The sequence below is a fragment of the Dipodomys spectabilis genome, unplaced genomic scaffold (assembly GCF_019054845.1).
Source record: "Dipodomys spectabilis isolate Male_0828 unplaced genomic scaffold, ASM1905484v1 ptg000207l, whole genome shotgun sequence".
In the NCBI taxonomy this organism is placed as follows: Eukaryota; Metazoa; Chordata; class Mammalia; order Rodentia; family Heteromyidae; genus Dipodomys; species Dipodomys spectabilis.
This window is the reverse complement of record NW_024870884.1, coordinates 2,624,386-2,631,246: the sequence shown is the minus strand read 5'-3', so window position 1 is coordinate 2,631,246 and position 6,861 is coordinate 2,624,386. Positions and strand designations below refer to the sequence as shown.

The 6,861-nt window shown below is 40.9% G+C and overlaps 1 pseudogene; it reads right to left on the bottom strand.

Annotated features, from left to right (window-relative positions):
* Nucleotides 1-2,953: 2,953 nt before the first annotated feature.
* On the bottom strand, nt 2,954-6,651 carry LOC122122219 (annotated as a pseudogene).
* Nucleotides 6,652-6,861: the final 210 nt, after the last annotated feature.

Genomic DNA, 6,861 nt, shown 5'->3' with positions numbered 1-6,861 from the left:
GAGGCATCCCCAAAATTTGTATGGAACAATAAAAGACCCTGAATAACAAATACAATCCTTAACAGAAAGAATAGTGCTGGAAGACTATCAATACCTAACTTCAAACTACTACAAACCCATAGTAATCAAAAGAGCTTGGTATTGGCACAAAAACAGACCTGAGGACCAGAGGAATAGAACTGAAGACCCACAAAGGAGCCCACAGACCTATAATCACCTAATCTTCAGTAGGGAACTTAAAAAATAGAATGGAAGAAAGACAGCCTTTTCAGTAAACGATGCTGGCAAAATTGGTTAAAAACCTATAGAAAACTAAAGCTAGATCCTTATATATCATCCTGAACCAGAATCAACTCCAAATGGATCAAAGACTTTGAAGTCAAAGCAGATACCTTGAAACATTACAGAAAGGAATAGGAGAAACTCTAGACTTTCTTGGCACAGGCCAAAATTTTCTTAACAAAAATCAAGAAACACAAAAGGTCAAAGAAAGGTTGGACAAATGGGATTGTATGAAGCTGCAGAAATTCTGCATGACAAAGGTCATAGCTAGCAAGATGAATAGAAAGCCCACCACTGATTGGGAGAAGATCTTCATTAGCCATACAACGGACAAGGGTCTCATATCTAAAATATACTTGGGCCGGGCGCTGGTGGCTCACGCCTGTAATCCTAGCTACTAAGGAAGCTGAGATCTGAGGATCGCGGTTCAAAGCCAGCCCGGGCAGGAGAGACCATGAGACTCTTATCTCCAATAAACCACCAGAAAACCGGAAGTGGCGTTGTAGCTCAAGTGGTAGAGCACTCGCCTTGAGCTGAAGAGCTGAGGGACAGCGCCCAGGACCAGAGTTCAAGCCCCACGACCGACAAAAAAAAAAAAAAAAAAAAAGAAATCTAATAACAACCGATTATGGAGGGGATGTGGCCAGAAGGGAACCCTACTGCATTGTTGATGGGAGGGTAAACTTGTACAACCACTTTGGAAAGCAGTATGGAGGTTCCTCAAAGACTCCGTATAGAGCTCTCCTATGACTCAGCAATCCTACTTTTGGGCATTTATTCAAATGGTCAAACAAGGCCATACTAAAGCTACCAGCACAACTATGTTTATTGCATTATTCACCATAGGTAAGATATAGAACCAACCCATATTCTCCTCTGTAGATGAATGGATCAAGAAAATGTGGTATACACACACACACACACACACACACACACACACACACACGCATAATGGAATTCTATGCCTCCATCAGAAAGAATAATATTGCCCCATTTGTTAGGAAATGGAGAGACTTGGAAAAAATTATATTGAGTGAAGTAAGCCAGGCCCAAAGAAACATAGGTCCCATGGTTTCCCTTATCTGCAATAGCTAGTATCTGTCTAGGACAAGCAGAAAAGTCAAAAGCTATGTATATATGACTATATAAAATGATGCTAGATGAAATGAACTCCATGATAAGGACACAACAGTTTTTATCTTTGTTGCTGTTGTTGTTTTTTTTTTTTGGGTCCGGTCGTGGGGCCTGAACTCTGGGCCTGGGCGCTGTCCCTCAGCTCTTCAGCACAAGGCTAGTGCTCTACCACTTGAGCCACAGCGCCACTTCCGGCTTTTTTCTTTTTGCTTATGTGGTGCTGAGGAATTGAACCCAGGGCCTGGAGCATGCAAGGCAAGTGCTCTACCACTGAGCCACCTTCCCAGCCCAGTTGCTGTTGTTTTTAATGTGCTTATAGTGTACTATGTGATTTTTTTTTTGTTTTTTTTGTATGTTCTACCTCCATGGTATAATCCCTGTTTTCAGTGTATTTGATTCTGGTGCTCTGCATCTTGTATATACATTTTTCTAATTTGGAGAGGGGAAGGGAAATAACAAAATGCTGAAATAAGGGTACAGTTTGACCCATTGTAACAATGAGATGTACAAGACATTATGTTGATAACAAACTTTACCACTTTGGGGAGGGGATGAGGGAGTAGTTGGGGACGTGGGGAGTGAAGGGATGTTAGGAGAAAAACAAAGGATGGGGTAATAATGCTTGATAGCAAATGTACTCATTACCTTAGTCATGTAACTGTAACCACTCTCTACAGTATTTTTACAATTAAAAATATTATAAACATAAAAACTAAAAAATACTTCTTTAAATTCACAAATAAGGGCATAGGAAGAGCACATTTTTTTACCTGAAATTTTCTCTCTCTCCAAAACGGCAACTATCCAGTATCTTTTAATTTTACAGCATATATATCTAGTCTATTATTTTAAGTTGTTTTTATGCAAGTAATTGTTTTAAGCTCTTAAGTAGGTTATCAGAGGGTATAAGGTCTTGCCCCATTAAAAATCAATATAATTTTTGATTTCTGTACCCTTTGTCTTTTATGTAGCTTTATCTGCTTTGGGGAGGGGAAGGCTAAGCACAGAAACTGTGGTACAAAGGGTGAACTAACTCAGCAGTGATTCCAGACACTGTGTTGGAAATGAACTATACAACTTGTGGGAGAGAAAGATCAGGAGGGGGAAAAGTGGGAAAAAATCAGGAAGGGGGTGACACTGTTCAAAAGAAATGTACTCATTACCTGACTCATGTAACTAACTTTTCTGTACATCACTTTTACAATTAAAAAATTATCAGTTTTAGCCTGGCCCTGGTGTCTCATGCCTGTAATCCTATCTACTCAGGAGGCTGAGATCTGAGGAAAACAGTTGAAAGCCATCCTGGGTAGGAAAATCCAAAAGACTTTTATCTTCAGTAAACTACTCACAAGAAGCCAGAAATGGGGCAGTGGCTCAAGTGGACACAAAAGGAGTTCAGGAGCAGTGCCAAAGCCTGGAGTTCAAGGCCCAGGACCAGCAAAAAAATAAAAAAAAACAAAATCAATGTATATTTCATTTATAAAGATGCTGATACTTCCACAATTTCAAAGAAGTTGTTTTGGGTGAGTTACCCATGTTATCTTTTCTGGAAGTATATGACCTCCTTTAACTTCTCAAGCCATCTCTTTCTTGTCTTCTCCTTGACTTCTGGGTGGTCTTCAGTTTCTGCTGGAGCTTTTCAACCTGTTGTTCGAGTTGAAGAATACTTTTCTCTGGTGCATTATATCCTGCACAGTACAGTGTGATCACAGAAAATTGGGGGGATAGGCAGGGGTAAGAAGAGGAGGCATTAGTCAGCCAATCACAGCATCAATTGTTATAGGAGGTGGAGAAGTTGTTCTTTCTTATCATGTGGCTCCTTGTAAAGTAATATTGTGGGTATAGCTCTTTCAGTAACTTCCTGTTGTACTGCTTCTTAAATAAAGCAGTCTGGAGTAAAGTGTTCTGAAAAGCAAGTGGGCTTAAGGTTTTTGCTTTGGATGGCTGCCTCTCATTTCTTGCACAGCCTGGGTTGAGTACCAGAAAACTTGTGGAAAGAAACATACTCTCATTTATCTTTTCTTTTTCAGGCATTTTAATAATTATTATAAAGGTGATGTACAGAGGGGTTACAGTTACATAAGTCTGATAAAGAGTATATTTCTTTTCAAGCAATGTAACCCCTTCCCTGTTCTCTTCCAGTTTTCCCCTCCCATCCCCATCCACAAGTTGTATAGCTCATTTTTCACAGTGTCCAGTGAGTACCACTGCTCTATTTGTTCAGCTTTTGTACCACCATTTCTGTGCCACACCTTATACTACCAAAGATAGATGAATGAGCAAGACAAAAAATGAAACAGCAACAAAGGAAACAAACACCTCTTATTTCCATTTTCTGGAGTTCATTTCTATAAATACAATTTTATTTTATTATAATTATTTTTTGTCAGTCCAGGGGCTTGAATTTAGGGCCTGGGCATTGTCCCTGAGCTGCTTTTTGCTCAAGGATAGCACTCTACCACTTGAGCTATAGCACTACTTCCGGCTTTTTCTGTGTATGTGGTACTGAGGAATCAAACCCAAGGCTTCATGCATGCTAGGCAAGCACTCTGTCACTAAGCCACCTTCCCAGCCCTATAAATACACTTTTAAATAATCAGTTTCATTGGTTCATCAGCTGCAGTTGGCACAAACCCAACCACCCTTCAGATGTTCACTGTCTTCACTTTGGACCCCTAAAAGATGGGCAAAGGGGACTTACTCAATGCCTTTCCACTTGGCCTTGACACACTCACATTTTTTATAATGTTGGTCAACATTTATGGTGGTCATAGTATCACTTGGAGTGAATAGTATGCCCATTTTGTTCTTTGCATTAGCAGAAGGACCACAGCAGTTGACTGCTTCCCATCTTCAAGCTGGTGAAAGGCAACTTTAACCTCTCCTCTCTGAAAAGTAGGTCCTGACTCTGATTAGCCCAGAGATGACATTTTTTTAGGGAGGGAGAGGAATGGACCATAGGGTGAGACACAGCTTGTCTTATGATGAGGTCAGCATTGAAGAGTGGGTGTAACCTATGTGTTTTTATCATCAACAAAAGGCATGGTTCTTTAAAATTTTTGATACTTTTTTTATTATCTTTAAGGCCTTGTACAAAGGGGGTATCATTCATCAAATCAGTTTGTAACTTTATGTTTCATAAAAAGCCAAATTCTTAAAACATTTCAAGTAAAAGCAGCATTTAGACCCTCCATATTATAATTATTCTTTGAAAAAATACATGAAATAACACAAATTACATGTATAGTAATGATGGAATAGTGTAGCTGTGTCTTTAATATTTTCAAAATGATTCAGAGTAAGTTGCTGCTATCTGTAAATCAGTTAAAAGTGGGCATAGTGTGCTGGGAAGGTGGCTCAGTGGTAGAGCGCTTGCCTTGCATGCTCCAGGCCCTGGGTTAGATTCCTCAGCACCACATAAGCAAAAAGAAAAAAGCCGGAAGTGGCGCTGTGGCTCAAGTGGTAGAGCGCTAGCCTTGAGCTGAAGAGCTGAGGGACAGCGCCCAGGCCCAGAGTTCAGGCCCCACGACTGGAACCCCCCCCCCAAAAAAGTGGGCATAGTAGTAATAGGAAAATAATCTATGAACTTTTAATGAAAAAAATCTATTATACTATAGATTACAAATATTGGTTCCCTGAAAGCAGAATAATACTCATTTTAAAATGAATATATATTAACATGCATATATGTATATATTTTATTATATATACTTTAAAATGATTTGTTAAAGTATAGTAGTACCAGAACCCAAGTGTGTATATTTCCTTAGGATTTTTCTTACCCCTTGGAGAAATATTAAGCAAAGTTGAGAAAGTGAAAAAATGAGTACTCTATAATAAAGTCTTTGGTATATTTGAGTTCAAAGGGTGAAATTTGATTATCATTCACTATACAGTACAATGAATGGCTATAAATTTTTAAACATAAAAAAGATATAAATGAAATAATTTAAGATACAGTATGATTTGCCTTGGAGATATGCCTTTTATATTATGTACACCGTGAATGAGCACATAAATGAAAAGTTAAGTAAATGAAATATAAAAAAAGTATATAATTCTGATCTCCAAGGTAAAATTTTAACCCTGGTTAAATGCAAATCTTTCCTCTTTTGGCTTTTCAGAAGCACTGATGAATGTGCCTGGCTGGAAACACATAATGGGTCTCTTCTCATTTTAAATTCATAGCTACCAACTTTAGGTTGGCCATTATTGATGCTGAAAAATCTTACTTCATCTTCCTAGTTCATATATTCTCTTACTTTTTTCCTGTTATTTCTTTGTAGTTTTAAAAGTATCCCTCTTGGTAAGATTAAGGAGCAGGATGTATTAAGTCCTACCTGGCTTTTCTACACGACCACCATGTCCTTTTGGATAAGTTTGTTTAAACTGTCTGAAGTTGGGATAATAATCAGTATCACATAAAGCCCAAAGCATTAACTGAAGAATACAGTATACCACACAGCATAGTGACCAACCATCATCTATAAGATGCTGAATTCCATTATTTCCCTTTCCTACCCTGAATCCCAAATTGCACATGGAAATGAGCATTGTCTTGGTCTGAATGTTACCGAGAAGCCCCACCTAGGTTCTGAGGGCCCCATGAATATATTTAATTTTACACTACTTATGACCCCCAGAGAGCGAGACAATCCATCCAGGCACAGACAGTGAAAGATGGACAAAAGAGGTTTATTTACTCTATTTACACCAGAAAAGGGTCTTGAGACTACTTTGTCCTGGGCTAGATACCCAGAACCTAGAGCAGCCTGAATCACAAACCTCCAAGCCTCCAATAAGCAGTCCTGATTCCCCGACCTTTATTAGTCGGCCTGTAAACCAACAAACCTCAGACCTCCAAAGCTCCAAAGCGCCAAACCTCCAAAGGGGAAGGCTTTCCCTTTCTTCCCTTCCTCCTTCTCTGCAGGCCTCTCCACTCTGCACAGGCCTGCCCTGCTCTGCTCCGGGAGGAGCCTCTCCGCAGGCCTCTCTAGAGGAAGGCCTTCTCCAGGAGACTTGCCCTGCCCTCCACAGGCCTGCTCTGCTCTGGCAGGGGCCGGTTTTCTCCTCCTGCTGCCTCCTCTTTCACTTACTCCGCCCTGCTCTCCATTTCTCCCCCTTGCTTGGAACATGCTCCCTGTATATAGGGTACGTCCCGCCCCACGCCCACTGGACTCACCGTTTCATCTGCCTAATGACTTGCCATTCATGCTCCTCTCCCAAGCTGTCCATTGTCCAATCACTTCTAATAGGCAGCTGGCCACGTGGGGCTCGATGCCCCACTCCCTCCAGCAGCAGGCCCCATGGAAAGTGCCCTCCCCCCCCTCCTGCCCCCCCCCCCCCCCCCCGCCCCTCCAGAGGGCCGGGCCACAGAGGCCACACTGATCATTGGGCCCGGCTGATTATCAGGGCCTCGCTGGTCATTACACTATGGTTGACAGA